This window comes from Pygocentrus nattereri, chromosome 6, assembly GCF_015220715.1.
Source record: "Pygocentrus nattereri isolate fPygNat1 chromosome 6, fPygNat1.pri, whole genome shotgun sequence".
Taxonomy (NCBI): Eukaryota; Metazoa; Chordata; class Actinopteri; order Characiformes; family Serrasalmidae; genus Pygocentrus; species Pygocentrus nattereri.
Window position 1 is genome coordinate 12,880,290 of NC_051216.1, and position 18,195 is coordinate 12,898,484.

Consider the following 18,195-nt stretch of genomic DNA (forward strand, 5'->3'; position numbering starts at 1 on the left):
ATTCAGAAAGCAGTCAGCGCTGAAACACTTCTTATAACCGCAGCTACTGTGCATAAGAGGAGCGTAATTGCTGTAGGCTGAACAGGTGGATTTATGTAAATGTATCTGTTGTATTTTGTGACATCACAAAAACAGTGGAATCAAAACAGACTCTTTTGGAGCCTGGGTTTCTATATATATGGGCTGTATGGTCTTGGGAGTGAACATTTTGCAAATTTAACCATATACATATTACATCAAACTCTGAAAGGGCCCATATCAGGAAAATTGACTAATATGTAGCCTAAAAATATAGAAACATCGCTAAAGATTCATTCACACCCCAATTTAAACAGTCAGTACATGGAATATACTAGAAAAATCATAAGAACCAGCAAATTTGCATATATACACTTATTCAGCCTATAGCAGTTTAGCTCTGCCTGCTTACACTGAAGTTATAAGGAGTGTTTCAGCTCTGAGTGCTTTTTGAATGAGGCACAATAGAGAGCAGCCAATCAGAACAGTGATCATTTACATATGTCAGTCTTAAAGGAACAGAAAGCCTGTTTAATTCTAAGGGATAAAGAGAGGTGTGAAAGTGGTCTCGTAAAAATTTTACATGCATAAAACTGTCATAAATGAACTTCAAGGGGAAATGAACTACAAGAAAAGTGCAGGATATTGGCTCCTTAAGGTGAGGAAAGTTCAGTTCTCATTGATATGGACTCTTTAACCCGGCTGCCTCAGACTTTCGAGTTCACTGGAACTCCAGTGGTTAACAAGAACAACCTCACAGCTGCCTGGGTAACAGTGGAGAAGAGTCTGACTTGACAAAACACGAGAAGTTATGATAATGAAAAGTTTCAATTATTTATTTTTACAGGGTATTATTCTTATTCTGTTTGGAGCATCACATGAAGTTTATTTATTACGTCATTATTTGTCCAGTTGAGTTTATGGTTTCTGTGACAGAAGTCAGTTAACGTGGCGAGGTCTCGTGGGACAGGGCGGCGTGTGGGACAGGGTGTATGCTGTCATATGTCAGCCACTGTTCAAATAAATACTGTCCTATCATAACACACAGCTGGGCTAGCGGAAAGAAATACATGTTTATGAGTGTCACCAGCTCCATTACGCACAGGTGTATGCTTGTGGGAGAGAGGGAGAGAGAGAGAGAGAGAGAGAGAGAGAGAGGGAGAGAGACTGTAACACTTCTATGCCCGACATGCGTGTCAACATCTCGAAAGTTCAGTGGTTTCTGAAGAAGTGCCATCATGCGCAGAGGCCTCTGTTCACCTACATATTTATTTGAAGCTAGCGTTCTTCCCGCCCCAGAGAAGCAAAAGGTGTAATTAAAACTTCCCTTGGGGGATTTATGGGGTCATTCCTACTGAGGGAGTGCCGCACACAGACCTGCAGATGAACGTCACTCTGAACAAAGCGACAAGAAGCCACTTAGCTGCCATATTGGTCCTCCCTCACCTCACAGTCAAATGGGATGGTTTTGGTTTACTTGTTAAGTCAACAAATGTTGTAAAAGAAAACAGGAATGGAAACAAAAAACAAAGGAAGGAAGATGGGGGTCCATTTCCAGGACATTTCTACAATCCTGCACCAGAATGCATACCATGACACACTTCTCTCTGAGAGCTTTAAACGTTTTCATACATGATGGAGCAGAGAAACTTTGATCCAGCAGCAGAGACTGTATTCATAGCCTTCTTAATGATATGAACCAACTGGGAAGTATTAAATTATTATTTATTCTGTACACTTATTCTTCATTAAAGGCGTTTTCTGGCATAAAACTATTGTTTTATGCCAGAAAAACAATTTGTTGTTTTCTATGGTGCAGGATTTTATCCGTCAGTCTCACAGATGTGCCAGAATTAGCTATTTCATATTAATAACATGTTTTCTCTTATCAAAAGTCTCTGAATATGATCCTGGCATGTACTTCGCAAATATATCATTCAACTATAGGGAATCTCTGTGGTGTCACCCATTCCTGACAGCTTTCAAACAGTCCATACTCAACACAAAGCAACTAAAGTTTTTCCAATTACATTCAAGATCAAGCTGAATTAGTTGGTTAGCTAGTAATTATTTAATTTTAATAATCACTTTTATTTGTACATTTATACAATAATACATTATTATGTTATCAGTATCAATTTGGAGGACCCTGTAGCCCTAATACATCACCCTGCTCCTCTATCTCAACAAAAATCAGGACACCCTACCCCTAGGTATGAATACATGAGGGGTGAAATGGGATTGTGCTTAAGTCTTATTATTCAGTAACTATGGGGACTACAATGAAAACTGGCTGAGCTATTAGGTTATAGAAGTGTGTAGTAAAACTTTGGGCCTGCTGGTGGGCCCTGGCCTTTTAAGGGTTTAATAAAATAATATTCACAAATACTTCCACTGAAAAGAGTAATGCATTAAATGTACTGTATTAAGCGTATGCATTATTTCTACATCACTACTTTCCAAAATGAAGTGAACTGAAAGGCAAAGTTGTGTTTATGTCATACATTTTAACCATGTGGTGCAATCTAGTAATTATTTACTTTTAACATCTAGCTGTTGCCGCCCGATGACCGCTGGGATAGGCTCCAGCGCCCCCTGCGACCCTGAGGGAGAAGCGGCTTAGAAAATGGATGGATGGATGGATCTAGCTGTTAATTGTCATTCTGTTCCATTTTACTTTATAGCATAGGCCTACTTAGTGAGCTTGTGAAAAGTTTGTGGTTGGTTATTGTATCTTCACTTGACAGCTTCTCACTGTTGAACTGCCTGCTGAATACAGAGCTTAAGCTCAGTAACCACCTATCACCACTGCTGCCCTCTAGAGGCACATAAGTGAACACTAACAGTACCGTTTAAATGATGTCTAGTGAGACAACCAGAACGTTAAATGCTACTTAGAAAGATGTTCTCAGTGCCTTATAATGATGTGTCTGAATTAATGCATTTTCTGCTTCTTTTCTTGGTCTCTATTTTATGGGTCTTAGCTTCTCATTTTGGGGGACAAAATTGATCAATTTCATGCATATCTACACCTTAGATTACGTCCTTTAATGTTATAATCCACAAACATTGAGATATAAGCAAAATACCAAGCTGGCCTATGAGCAATGGAGGCACAGATGCCTGTGTTTCGGGTTCCAGTCCTGGTGAACCACAGCACAGTTTACTACTCCACCTCTTTTGACACACCTGATTGGTTATTTCCCAAAGCATTCAGTACTTTTAAAGGGCTGATATACTCTGTACTATTCTACATTTCCCGTGAAGTCCACTTCGAACATTTGGGGGGTAAAATTAATTTCAACGTCTCTTTATTCCTTAGAATTAAACAGGCTGTTTGTCACTGCGCCTTTCAAACTGATGTATGTAAGTGATCTGGTCAGCTGCCCTGTATTGTGCCTCATTCATCAAGCAGTCCGTCATGAAACACCCTGTATAACTTTAGTTTCGATGGGTGGGGCTTAACTGCTGTAGGTAGACTATGCATGTGTATATATATGGGATTTTTTTGTGATATAAAAAATGAATTGAAAAGAGCTATTTTATCAGATTAGGTTGCATATATATTTCATACTACATCAAACACTTTTAGGTAAAAAAGTGAAGTAAATATCAGCCCTTTAAATATAAGAGTGTCATTGGGTTCTCTGAGCAATGCCATAGAACAACAACTTCTGGTTCCCTGATGAACAATGTTTGAAAAAGAGAATTGGGAGTGTGAAGAAAAAGAAGAAAAGAGGTTCCCACACATTTACACACATAATGTAACGCTTCTATACCAGTATGCTAGAATCTTCACATTATGTGGAGGTTCTTCACACTAAACAATCAGTGGTCTCTGCGGGTCTGTCGCTCAGCAGGACCTGAGTTTTACACTCTTGTGCTGGGCAGATACAGTGTGCTGGTGTGATAATCCACCAGCAGGTGTCAATGTTCAGTCCTAGCAAAGCTGAATTTTGTTAGGCAGATGTGATGGATACTAATATTTCTAGTGATTCTCCAATCACAGGGAAACCAAAGCGGATACACATTTCAGATCACAAAAATATCAAGCTGTTTTATTCCAATATTTATCTTTCAGAGACTATGTGATGTGCATCCACTTTGTTTTTCCTTTATCCCCACAAAGTCCAAGGTTTATTATATACAAATGCCCTATTCCCTTATTTTTACCCCCATACCCCTTGTTTTCAAGTGTTTCCTTGCCCCTGGGAACTGAGTCAAAATTGTAGTGTTTGAAACCTTCCCTATGAAATGGGACCCTAAAGTAAAAAACAGTATTTCTTCATTAACAGCTACTAGAGCTGCTCTGTAGGTGACCCTGCCAGTCTGCAGTGACAGCAGAGGAGGGGAAAGTTCAGCTCCTCACTGCTGGGCTTTAGTTACTTTTAGAGAATCATATGCCCACCCCTAATACTTCAGAGATATGAAGATGAAGTCAGCTATTTCCCACCTTAAACGGTGCAGCAGTTCTGACACCTGAAGTGAAAGAATGATAATTCCTGCACCAATTAAGGTGGAACAGGAAATTTAGCTAGCTAGCTATGGAGACATCAGCATTCCACTAGTGATTTTTTTAATGCTTATTATAAAGAAAAGGACCATAATAGATTGAAATGACATTAAACTAAGATACTACTACTACTACAACCCCAATTCCATTGAAGTTGGGACGTTGTGTAAAACAGAATACGATGATCTGCAAATCCTTTTCAACCTATATTCAATTGAATGCACTACAAAGACAAGATATTTAATGTTCAAATAAATTGTTTTTTGCTAATATTCACTCATTTTGACTTTGATGCCTGCAACACGTTCCAAAGAAGTTGGGAAGGGGCCACAAAACACTGGGAAATTTGAGGAATGCTCAAAAAACACCTGTTAGGAACATTCCACAGGTGAACAGGTTCATTGGAAAAGGGAGCATCCCTGAAAGGCTGTCGATCACAAGCAAGGATGGGGTGACAACTTTGTGAACAACTGCGTGAGCAAATAGTCCAACAGTTTAAGAACAATGTTTCTCAACGTGCAATTGCAAGGAATTTAGGGATTTCATCATCTACAGTCCATAATATCATCAAAAGATTCAGAGAATCTGGAGAAATCTCTGCAGAAAACCATCATTGAATGCCCGTGACCTTCAACCCCAGCACTGCATTAAAAACCGATATCATTCTGTAACGGATATTCCCACATGGGCTCGGGAACACTTCAGAAAACCACTGTCAGTGAACACAGTTCGTCGCTCCATCTACAAGTGCAAATTAAAACTCTGCCATGCAAAGCAAAAGCCACATATCAACAACACCCAGAAACGCCGCCGGCTTCTCTGGGCCCGAGCTCATCTGAGATGAACTGACGCAAAGTGGAAAAGTGTCCTGTGGTCTGACGAGTCCACACTTCAAATTGTTTTTGGAAATCATGGACGTCGTGTCCTCCGGGCCAAAGAGGAAAAGGAATGTCTGGATTGTTATCAGCAAAAAGTTCAAAAGCCAGCATCTCTGATGGTGTGGGGGTGTGTTAGTGCCCATGGCATGGGTAACTTGCACATCTGTGAAGGCACCATTAATGCTGAAAGGTACATACAGGTTTTGGAGCAACATATGCTGCCATCCAAGCAACGTCTTTTACAGGGACGTCCTGCTTATTTCAACAAGACAATGCCAAGCCACATTCTGCACATGTTACAACAGCGAGGCTTCGTAGTAAAAGAGTGCGGGTACTAGACTGGCCTGCCTGCAGTCCAGACCTGTCTCCCATTGAAAATGTGTGGCGCATTATGAAGCGCAAAATACGACAATGGAGACCCCGGACTGTTGAGCAACTGAAGTTGTACATCAAGCAAGAATGGGAAAGAATTCCACCTACAGAGCTTCAACAATTAGTGTCCTCAGAGTGTTGTTGAAAGGAAAGGTGATGTAACACAGTGGTAAACACGCCCCTGTCCCAACTTCTTTGGAACATGTTGCAGGCATCAAATTCAAAATGAGTGAATATTTGCAAAAAAAACAATAAAGTTTATCCATTTGAACATTAAATATCTTGTCTTTGTAGTGTGTTCAATTGAATATTGTCACGGTTGGCTCCTCCCACTACTCCATGTGCTCCTTTGTTTTTATCTTCCATGTGCATTTGTTTTGGTTTTCTAGTCCTGTCCCCTTGTTTTCGCTCCATGTTACAAATATAGGTTGAACAGGATTTGCAAATCATCATATTCTGTTTTTATTTATGTTTTACGCAATGTCCCAACTTCATTGGAATTGGGGTTGTACTACTACTAATGATAATAATAATAATAATAATAATAATAATAATAATAATAATAATAATTTTTATTTATACATTTATACAATAATATATTATTATATGTTATTGATATTTAATTTGGAGGACCATGTAACCCTAACACATCACCCCGCTTGTAACGCGGAGCGAGGAGGCGGACGCACACGCTGAGATAAGCGAGATTTATTAGGGGCAAATCCAGGGTCGTAGTCAGAACATTCCAGGGTCAGAGAGCCGACACGTACAGACTTAGGGTAAGACATCTCAAGAATCAACACAAACGAAGACCAGGTACAAAGACACGATACAAAGGTACAAAGACTGGCAAACACAAGGGGCAAACACAGGGCTTAAATACACGTAACAATGAGGGACAGGTGATAACAATCAGGGGCGGAGTTACAAGACCAAAACATGAGCACATGGACAGAACTGGGAGGAGCCAACCGTGACAGAACCCCCCCCCCAAAGGCACGCACACCGGGCGTGCCACACAGAACAAAACAAACCAACCCAACAAAAAAGCGAAACCCAGAGAAAGACAAAACTAAACTAAACTAAACTAAACTAAACAGGCACAGACACCGAAGCCAGAGCAGAGGCAGAAACGGGCACAGGAACAGAACCACAAGGCACAGGAACAGACACAGACGGAGACACACAAGGCACAGGAACAGACGAAACAGAACGAGGACAAAAAACGGAGGGAGGACGAGGAGGCACACCAAAAAACGACGCCGACCGAGAGACGACCGGAGACACAGGACGAGGAAAACAAGAACGAACAACAGACCACGCAAAAGACAGGGGAACAGGCACCAGGACAGACACGGGAACGGACACGGGCACGGAAACAGAAACAAAAGGAGACACAGGAACGGGAACCACAACAGGAACGGGAACCGAGACAGACACAACAGTAGGGAACAGGACAAAACCAGGGACTGAACAGGGCAGAAACAAGGGAACGGAAACAGACACAGAAGGCCCAGGGGGAACAGACACAGACGAGGGCGGGATGGGTGGGAACAAAGGGGATGTAATGTCCACGGAGGCAGGCGCGGGGCCTGCTGCGACGTCCACGGCGACTGGCGGCGGGTCCGGAGGCGCAGGCGTGCCGCGGGGTGCGGCCACGGGATCAGAAGCGCCGCGGGGTGCGGCCACGGGATCAGAAGCGCCGCGGGGTGCGGCCACGGGATCAGAAGCGCCGCGGGGTGCGGCCACGGGATCAGAAGCGCCGCGGGGTGCGGCCACGGGATCAGAAGCGCCGCGGGGTGCGGCCACGGGATCAAGCCTTCGGGCTGGGGGCCTCTGCTCCAACCTGGAGGAACACACAGATACTGGACCCACTCGGCCGTTCCCAAAGCTCACTCGAGCGATTGGCAGCTCGCAGTGACGCTTGCGAACGAGCCGAGTACCAAAAAACGGGTCATCTGAATGCTCCTTCTGTCTGACACCGTCTTGCACTGCAGGTCGCTCCTCCCTGCAGTGGCGCTCAAGACGGGCAGACCCAAGGCGCTTACCTGAGCTCTCGCCTCCCGGACACAAGGCGGGAAGGTCCTCCGCTTTCTTGCGGGACCGACGAGACGCTCGTGTTCCCTCAGCGCCAGGGGATTTGCTGTCTCCGGCTTGGTGGCGTTGGGACACAGCGAACTCGGGCTGCTTTAAGACAGCCGGAGTTTCGTCCCAACGGAACAACCACATGCCGGAGTCTCGCTTACCTGCTGCGTCCTGCGGTGGCCAGTCTTTCTGTAACGCGGAGCGAGGAGGCGGACGCACACGCTGAGATAAGCGAGATTTATTAGGGGCAAATCCAGGGTCGTAGTCAGAACATTCCAGGGTCAGAGAGCCGACACGTACAGACTTAGGGTAAGACATCTCAAGAATCAACACAAACGAAGACCAGGTACAAAGACACGATACAAAGGTACAAAGACTGGCAAACACAAGGGGCAAACACAGGGCTTAAATACACGTAACAATGAGGGACAGGTGATAACAATCAGGGGCGGAGTTACAAGACCAAAACATGAGCACATGGACAGAACTGGGAGGAGCCAACCGTGACACCGCTCCTCGATCTCAACAAAAATCAGGACACCCTACCCCTAGGTATGAATGCGTGAGGGGTGAAATGGGATTGTGCTTAAGTCTTATTATTCAGTAACTATGGGGACTACAATGAAAACTGGCTGAGCTATTAGGTTATAGAAGTGTGTAGTAAAACTTTGGCTGCAGGTCTTCATTCCAGCACATCTGATTCCACTTGTTTAATCAATTGCTCTCAGTCTTAAAATAATTGATCACATGTGCATCTGCTTTCTTGGAATGAAAATCTGCAGCCACACCTGCCCTTTGTGGACACTCCTAATGTACACATGTGAACCAAGTGTCCATTATGCTTTCATTGTAGACTATATAATGCCATGGTTGGGTGATATAACCACATATCATATGGCTCAGCCCAACACAATCCTGCATGTAACATCATGCCTTAAACACTGTAACTGTACTGGTGTCAGTTGGCATGGTCTGAAGTAATGGCTGTTACTTTGCTACTGTGTGAATGAGGACTGGTGCACATAGCGTTCTGTGGATGAAGATCAGTTATCGTAATATCGTGTGGATGAGGATCAGAGCTCATAGCTCAGATCAGGTTAGACTCAGGAGAGGACTTCCAGACTCAGGTTGCACAGCCCTGTTAAATATTTCATTCAGGCCAGGCAGCAGTAATTGGTTAAAGCGCACATAAGGAAAAAAGAAAGATTATGCAGCAGTTTGCAGTGACTAGCGCAGTGCAAACCGTATCAAATCATTTTGCTTTGTTCTTGTTCTTCCATCACTTTCAAGGCAATTTCAGTATGCATTGAATGTAACAAGCATAAGACCCAGAAAGAACATGAGATTTCACCTTTTCCTGTAAGGTTCATGGTCTAGGGAAGCCTGCCGTTTCCCACTCTATTGTAATTTTAGGAACGGAAATGAATAAACAGATATTTAGGAAATGAATTGTTCTCAGAAAGCCGTCATTGTTCTGAGAGTGAAGCAGCCTTTTGTATCTGTGCAAAGTCTCTTTTCTGACGCCCTCGTTTGTTTTTCATAGTTTTCACACTATATGATTATGCCACTGACTTTCTACAGTTACAGTTCATAGTACTTTATAAATACTTTATAGTACTTTACAACTATAGTACAAGTATACTGCATATTGCTGCTGTTGGAAGAAAACCTCAAAATCCCAAAAATGACAACTTTACAGGAGAAGGAAAAAACCTACTTTAATGTCAGTGGAACCAGACGTTTTTCCAAGTCATTTTGGGTTGTTTCTTCTCTTCATGAACTGTACACACTATGTAAAGGGCAACATTTCTTTTCAAATTACATCAAAAACTAAAAAACCGACAAAAACGGAGATGCAAGGTTTTCTTCCGACAACAGTGATATACTATGCAAAACAATATGTGCAACACTGCATCAGTATACTGACTTTATACTGATTTTGGGTACCTACATACCCTTTTTTTTCTCATAAGCGAAAAAAAAATGTCTGCAAATCTTCTGGCGGACTTCAGGCACAGTGTGGTCACTGTATACGAAATATAAACCACTTTAAAATATCTTGTTGTAAGTTGAACCAGCGTTTCAATGGAAATTGAAGACTTGTGTAAATACAGTATCACCTCCCCACCCTTATGCAACACAGCAAGGAGAAAAGACATGTCTTTTACTTACAGATCCTTAAAAAACCTGGCTTGATTAAAATGGCTGTTGCTCAAGGCTAATAAGAAATTAGTTGTGCCATATAAGACTGAAGGTCAAACTATTGAATTAGTTATACAAGAATGTCTTTAAAACACCTCAGTAATACAGACACACTCTTCACCGGCTGTAAATAGTGTTGCTACTGTACTGTGCAAAAGTCAGAGACCAGCATTTGTTATTTAAAATGGATATTAAGTGCATTACGTAGATTAAGGCCATTAGAAACAAGTATGAGTTATTCATTTTTCAGGAGATATAGATGAATACACTTGCATGAGGGGGGAAGTTAAAGGAAAATCAGTGAAACAACAACAACAGAAAAGAGTTTCCAAAACTGGTGTTCAAAAAATATTAAATGATATACAGAGAAAATGGACTTCTAAGACCTGGTTGAACTGCTAAGACCTGATACCGACTGTCACCATCAGATAACCAGGAAAACTTTGAGAGAGAAATGAAACTCAACACTGTGGGTCTGAAAGGATGTGTGGCTGATAACAAGCCATTACTGACTAAAGGAAACAGACAAAAAAGAAAAACACTGGCAAACAATGTTCTCAGAACAATAGACTGACCACCCATGTGTTTGGATTGGAATTGTGACAATTACAAAAAGCAACCAACTTCTAAGACAGAACTTTGGAGGCATGGAAAAATCTCCCTACAGATTTCTTTGGGAAATTGAAAACAAGTCTCCTGAAAAGAATGGAAGCTGTAATAAAGGTATGTGGACACACTAAATACTGAATGTGGTATAATATTTAGTTGTTGAGGCTTTTGTGTGTTTTCCACATTTTAATAAATAAAAATAAATGACATTTGAAATCACAGACTGCACAAGACTCTTTAACCCTCTATACCCTGTTTGTCTGCAAGTCCTCACTCTCAAAACTACAAAATTGAAATATTAGTTTCACAGTAGTTACTGAGTAATCAGTAGTTTTCAACATCTGCTGCATCTGTAGAACACAGTTCATTACCATGGACAACAATTTCAGTGCTCTTCCCTGTAAAAGAACAGAAAAACTGTTGTCTCAAACATCATAAAAGACAGGGATGATATTATCCATGGTAATCGGTTGGGCAAAAAACTTTGAAAAAAATGAGATGGCTGAATGGCTGAACGCTGTGTGCTTCACACCAATTCACACTATTCCACGCTGTTACTGGCTGGCAGATTTCTTTATGTATTTTTCTATTCAATTGAAATTCTATTTTGACTGAAGTTCTCTCTTTGCTTGCTTCAGTCCACTACTACTCCCATAATCTCCTGATCACCAGCTTATCACCTTGATTTATCAGTCTACTCAGGCTTTAGTAGGAAATTCAGTGTTTGTAAAGAAGCTGCTAACTTTTTTTAGGATCGATCTTTGTTACATGTTTGCTGTGAGTCTAAAATAATTGTCATACAAGCATCAGTGTTGCTTCTTTTGGAGATTGGGTGCGTTTTTTATTATTTGGTGGGTAAGGTTTCTAAAAGTATTCTCTTAAAAGTGTGAATGGTAACTGTATTCTGAATATTGCTATTACAAAATGTAACTTGGACTGAATACAGATACTTAATTCTATATTCCGAATACATACTCCGAGTACTTTCATTATATCTCTACCTTGGCAATCAACCATACACTGCAGATGCAGCAAAGAGAGATTAGTCTGGAAAACACTAGAGTGCTCCTTTAAAACAAATAACTCAATAATAAGGGGTTAACCTTGCTTACCAGCAGTAACATCAGCAACAGGAGGAGAACTCCAGATGGCCTTCAGAGTTGCTTATCTCAAGCTCACTGATGCTCTGCAGATCTTCTGTCCATCATCCAGGCCGTATTTCATCCTTTTAGACATGTATGACAGCACCAGTGGGATTAGCACTTAGATTAACTACTGCTCCTGAGCAACTGTTTTAAATGAACGCCTTCGCGTCTGGACGTCAGTGAGCGCATCCCCTTGTTCACTGTTCTCCTCTTACAGCCGTTTAAACAGCAACGATACAGTTTCATCCTGGCATCTTCCACGTGTCTCCCTGGCTCGGGTTGCAGGTGACAGCAGGCTTACAGACAAACATCTGTGCAAATATACACACACCTAGCTGTTGCTGGGAGATTTTGCAGCAGACACACCCTCACAGGCCTCCAGAGAAAACGGCATGTTTGATAATCAGAGATGGGAAGATTGGCATGAATCAACACTCATCTAATTGATAATGACTCAAGTGGAAGTAAAACAAGCCCTGAGTAAAAAGTGAGAAGTTCAACAACTCAAGTGCTCAGTGGAACTTCAGCATCAATCAGCACAGGCAGTGAAGTTTGTGAGGCTCAGTTCTTCTCTGTTTGGGTTCTTTTGGTCTAAAGTAAAGCAATAAAGATCTCTGAGTGAGACGTGTGACCAGTTATAAAGCAGTACAGGAGCTGAATCAGATGAATTTAATGAAATGAAACCTGAAACAGCAGCTACTATCTCAATGATAAAGCTTTGCTGATTTCATTTTAAGTCAAAATAGCCATAAAGTACAAGTTATTCCTTTTTAAGGTGACATTTGAGAAGATGAGATGAGATGTAAAAGAAATCAAAATAAAGTAAATGAAAGTGACTTTTTCATGATTAATTTCTTTATTTCTTATTAATTCTTGATTTATTTTTTCTTGATTAAAAGATATGCAACATATAATAACTATCATATCAAAACCACTGCACTGTTTTGAGCATAGCTTCTGCTCTTTACATTGTGTGAACATTTCATGACAATGGCCAATATAAATACTCCAAAAGTACTTGGAATAAAAATCTCAATACACTAATTTGCATTACACTTTAAGAGCGTCTCCTGTGAAGTTATCATTTTTTCAAAATACCTGGTAGACCACCAAGACTATCAGGTCTAAAGACACCTCAAGTGCTGAGTTCCCTATAGAACTGGAGTGGAATTTCGTAAAACATCCAGTGTCTCTCTCTACAGGAACTAAAGGTCTTTTCTTTTTGTTCCCTATTTATTCTAAAATAAACAGTAAAGCTCCAAAGTGAAAGATGTAACCAATCATAAACAAGTCCAGCTACAAAACCAACAAAATGTGATAGTAGATTCTTTTCAACTCAGTTATATTTAAGGTGGAAGTATATGTGTAAGCATCTGCCATCAAATCCAACCAAAATGCCAAACAAGTACATTCAAAGTGTACTCAAGAAAGCACAACAGAGTAAACTGAACTAGTTCTTACCCACCTCCATCAATGACAGTCTGTCTAGGTGAAAGTTAAGCTCTTTATGCAGTCCAGAAGCTCTTTAAAATCGAAATGTGTAAATTTGTAAGTCCAAGTCCTCATCCCCCCTGTCTCAGCCTGCTTTTCTCATTTTCTATACATACATCTGGCTAAAACAGTGAACGACCAGCCCGTGTTCACCCACATTACTGTCTGGATGTGCATTCCTGTGGTCAGAGATCCAGTCTGCTGTGTACAGGTAGCCGCATGCACAGAATGAAACCAGTGTGAAGTTAAGGAGTGAACCTGAATGAATTAGAGCACATTGCAAAGTGACTTTTATTGGCCCATGTGCAGCTATGGTTTGCCCCTGTGTGCTATCAGAACAAAGTTTGTGAAGCCTGACTCATACATAGAGCTGTTAAATTAACACACAATACCAGTTTGGACACAATTTGCATATAATGACATAATTTGTCACATTTTAGAATACATCAAAAGTATGAAATAACATTATCTACATATCTATCTATCAACCTACCTACCTACCTACCTACCCACCTACCTATATATCTATCAACCTACCTTCTTACCTACCTACCCACCTACCTACATATCTATCTATCTATCTATCTATCTATCTATCTATCTATCTATCTATCTATCTATCTATCTATCTATCTATCTATCTATCAACCTACCCACCTACCCACCCACCTACCTACATATCTATCTATCAACCTACCTACCCACCTACCTACCCACCCACAAACCTACATATCTATCTATCTATCTATCTATCTATCTATCTATCTATCTATCTATCTATCTATCTATCTATCTATCTATCAACCTACCTACCTACCTACCTATCTATCTATCAGCTTGTGGCTAAATCTTTAGATTGGTACACTAAGCACAATGTTTGTTTCAAATATTGCACTTTTCCAATATTGAATAATATAATAAAGTGAATATTAAGGGGACGTGCAGTTTCAGATATTCCTTATTTAGACTGTTTTTGCTGCATTTAAAATGTTTTCAATTGAGACACCACCATGCGAAAATACGAACCCAAAACACCCCTGGACCATGTAGTCAAAACAAAAAAAAATCTAATCTATTTATTCGGTTTTAAGCAGCAAGACCCACTAATTACTTTACTTTGTTCTTAAGCAATTTAATACACACAAGCTTACGATGGCGGGGGATATTTCATGTCCTTCTCTATGGCAAGCACCACAAAAGACTGTCACATACTGTCCAATTCAACACAAAGTGAGGGCGTCTAAGTTCTGTCCACTTTCATAATAAGTATTAAAAAGTCTGTATGGGCTTTCAGCCTTCATTTGTAGACTTAGACAATGTTGGGTAATCACTAGAGAAAGAGACATGAACACCCACTGGCTCAACCACACGTAGAACACTAAGTGAAGAAAAAAAAATCTTTTTTACGCTGTCAGCCAGGCACCAGGGGGCTTGGAGCTTCCAACAAGCATCTAAAGAGCTGTCAAACAGCTCACAGTGCAAACAACATATCTGTCGTTCAAAGCCATCAAAGTCCCGACAGCAGTCTCAAACATCAGAATAGCTGAACCACGGAGTGAAGGAATAGAGAGGTTTGTTTCAGCAGGTCCTGGCATGATTCTGAGCTGAAAGAAAGAGTGTGTTGTAATGGACTAAAAGTTTGGAGTGTGAGGTGAAAAGGAGATCTCTGTATTCAGTAGCACTGGTGCGTTTAGCATTCATATGCTAATGTAGGAAACCTAGCCTTGCACACTAACCAGGCACATGATGAACTGCGTACCCTTATCCACCATGACAGGCATCTGCTCTGTGCCCTCGACAGGAAAACAGCACAGCCACCTAAAACAACTAAGTCTCTAAACAAGTTCATACACATGGGGAAACTTTTAAGAGGGCGTAACAGTTTACGTAAGGATTGTGATGATTAGGACGATACCGACATAAACCTTTCATGTCAACCGCTATAAACCTGAAGATATCTAGAAAATACGGAGACCCGCTGGTGACATCCTGTATAAATATCATAATGCATGGCAAGACAGTAAAGCATGGGAATGAGGTCCTAATGCGTGGCCATGACTTAGTAAGCCATGAACTCATTCCAATGCCTTACTAAGTCATGTCCATGACTTAATCATCTTATTCCCATGCCTTACTAAGTCGTGGCCACGTATTATTTTTATTTATACAGGATGTCACCAGCGGGGCTCCGTAAGAAAGGCTTTTGTTCAACGACAGGTGAAATGACATGAAAATAACAGATGACACTTGTTTGAATACGCCTTTCTAAATGCTGATGTGGGTTTATATTAGTTGTCATGAAAGGCTTCTGTGGAGTAATATAGCTTATAAAAACTGCGACCGGGGTCCATTCTGTGTGGAGTTTGCACGTTCTCATCATGTCTATGTAGGTTCCTTCCCACAGTTCAAAGACATGCAGTCAAGCCAGTTGGAGATACTAAACTGCCCCTAGATGTGTGTGTGTCTGCCCTGTAACGGACTGACCACCTGTCCAGGGTGTTTCTTGCCTTCCTGCTCAGCTTGATGGCAGTTTAACCGACGGTATAAGATCACTTACTGCTGACATTGGTTTAATACACATGACCTCAGAGGGAGGTGGATGTGTGCTTAGAAGCCTGTGTGGTCAGCTACATACACAAGCACATTCACAATGTGCAAATCTAGAAACATAGGTAGTCTGCTGTGATGAACTTTCAGCCTCCAGTAGATTTGCAGACTGTGCAATGACTCAAGTTTCATCTTTCAAGTTTATTTGTCATTTGCACACCATGTCAGGACATTTATGCATTGAAATGCTTGTGGTGGGGCTCAGATAATCACTCTACAGAAAGTAAATAAGTAAAAGTAAAATATAAAACAAATTAAAATATATAAAATATACACAACATACAGAAAAAATATACAAGTGACTTAGTATGAAGGTGTTATTGTCCATAGCAGAGATGATATGATATAATAATAATAATACTGACAGAGTGACTGGGTGAAATGGTTGTTCAGGAGCCTGACATCTGTGGGTAGAAACTGTTCATTAACCAGGTTCTTCTAGCCTGTATGTCACGGAATCTCCTGCCTGATGGCAGGATGGTGAACAGGCTGTGTGCTGGGTGCTTTTTGATCTTCTTGAGGCAGTGGGACTGGTAGAAGTCCTGTAAGGCTGGTAATTTGTTGCCTATGATGGCTTATGCCATCCTCACCACTCCTTTAAGGGCCTTGCGCATAGGCATAGGCAGTGCAGCTGCTAAGAAGAGACGCTGACAGGCAGATCTCACAACAGTGTTGGTGTGGAGGGACCAGGTGAGGTCATCAGTGACATGTATGCCGAGGAATGTCACACTGCTGACTCCCTCCACTTTGGCTCCATTGATGAATAGGGAGAGTGACCACCCCTCTGCCGCTTCCTGTAGTCCACGATCATCTCCTTTGTTTTGCTGATGTTGAGACAGAGAGTGCTGTCATTGCACCACTCTGACAGAGCACTGACCTCGTCTCTGTAGGCTGTTTCTTCTCCATCAGTGATGAGGCCCAGGATGGTGGTGTCATCAGCAAACTTGAAGATGATGTTAGACGTGTGTTTGGCTACACAGTCATGTGTATACAGGGAGTACAGGAGGGGGCTGAGCACACATCCTTGGAGAGCCCCTGTGCTCAGAGTCAGTGTGGAAGGACTGTGTTGAATGCTGAGCTGTAATCTATGAACAGCATTCTTAGATATGCATGCTTCCTGTCCAGGTGTGTGACAGCGGTATGTATTGTTAGTGCAATGGTGTCGTCTGTGGATCTGTTGGAGCGGTATGCAAATCGACGAGGGTCCATGGTGGCTGGAAGCGTTGAGCAGATGTGAGTGATGTCAGTGAAACAGGGCAGCAGTCATTCAGGCAGGTGACAGACGATTTCTTGGGGACTGGAACAATTGTGGTTTCCTTAAAGCGCTTGGGAATCACTGACAGTCTTGAGAGGTTAAAGATGTCAGTGAAAACCTCAGCCAGCTGGTTGGCACATGCTTTAAGTACACGGCTGTGGACACCATTGGGACTGGGTGCCTTGCATGGGTTAACTGCCCTGAAGGATCTCATCACCTCAGACAGGGTAATGGCTAGAACGCAGCTCTCCTCATCTACTGGGAGTTTCTCAGCAAGTGAGGTGTTAGTTGCCTCAAAATGAGCAAAAACTCAAAAAAGATCAGAGCTCAAGAAAGAGACAAACACCCAGTCTCATTCTCTCTCTGAAATGACAGTTTATGTGATGAATGTGCAGTTGAGGCCAAATGTTTGCACACAGACCAGGGCGAAAGCTTGTTTTTTTGTTGAATCTGAAAGCTGCAGCATTACTGAGGTGAAAAGAAATGAAAAAACACAAAATTATGGTGCATGTGTGTGCGTGTGCGCTGCTGCTGCCAGTCTCCCTGTAAAGCCTGAAATAAAAGTTTAAAAGTCAGACAAACAGACATTTATTTGTCGTTTTATGTACTTTATCAAAATTTCAGTGGGTTTACATACTTTGCTAGTATTTAGTCTGCCCTGTGATGGACTAACGACTTGTCCAGGATGTTTCCTGTCTTCCGCCCACTGACAGCTGGCATATGCCCCCAGAAGGATAAATGGCTTAGAAAATGGGTGTGTTAGTATTTGGTGGCATTGCTTTTTAATTGCTTAACTTCAACAAGCTTTACTATACTTTTTCTGAGGTGCACTTTTCTATTTTGCAACAAAACACTGACAAATCATGATGCTGCCACCATCATGCTTCACTTTTGTGATGGTGCTCTTTGGATTCAAAGCCTCACCCTTTTGCTCCACATGTAGTGTTGATCATCATAGCCAAACAGCCTCACAATTAGACGTAATTTAAAATTACACCTTTTGTGAACAGATACCCTGAT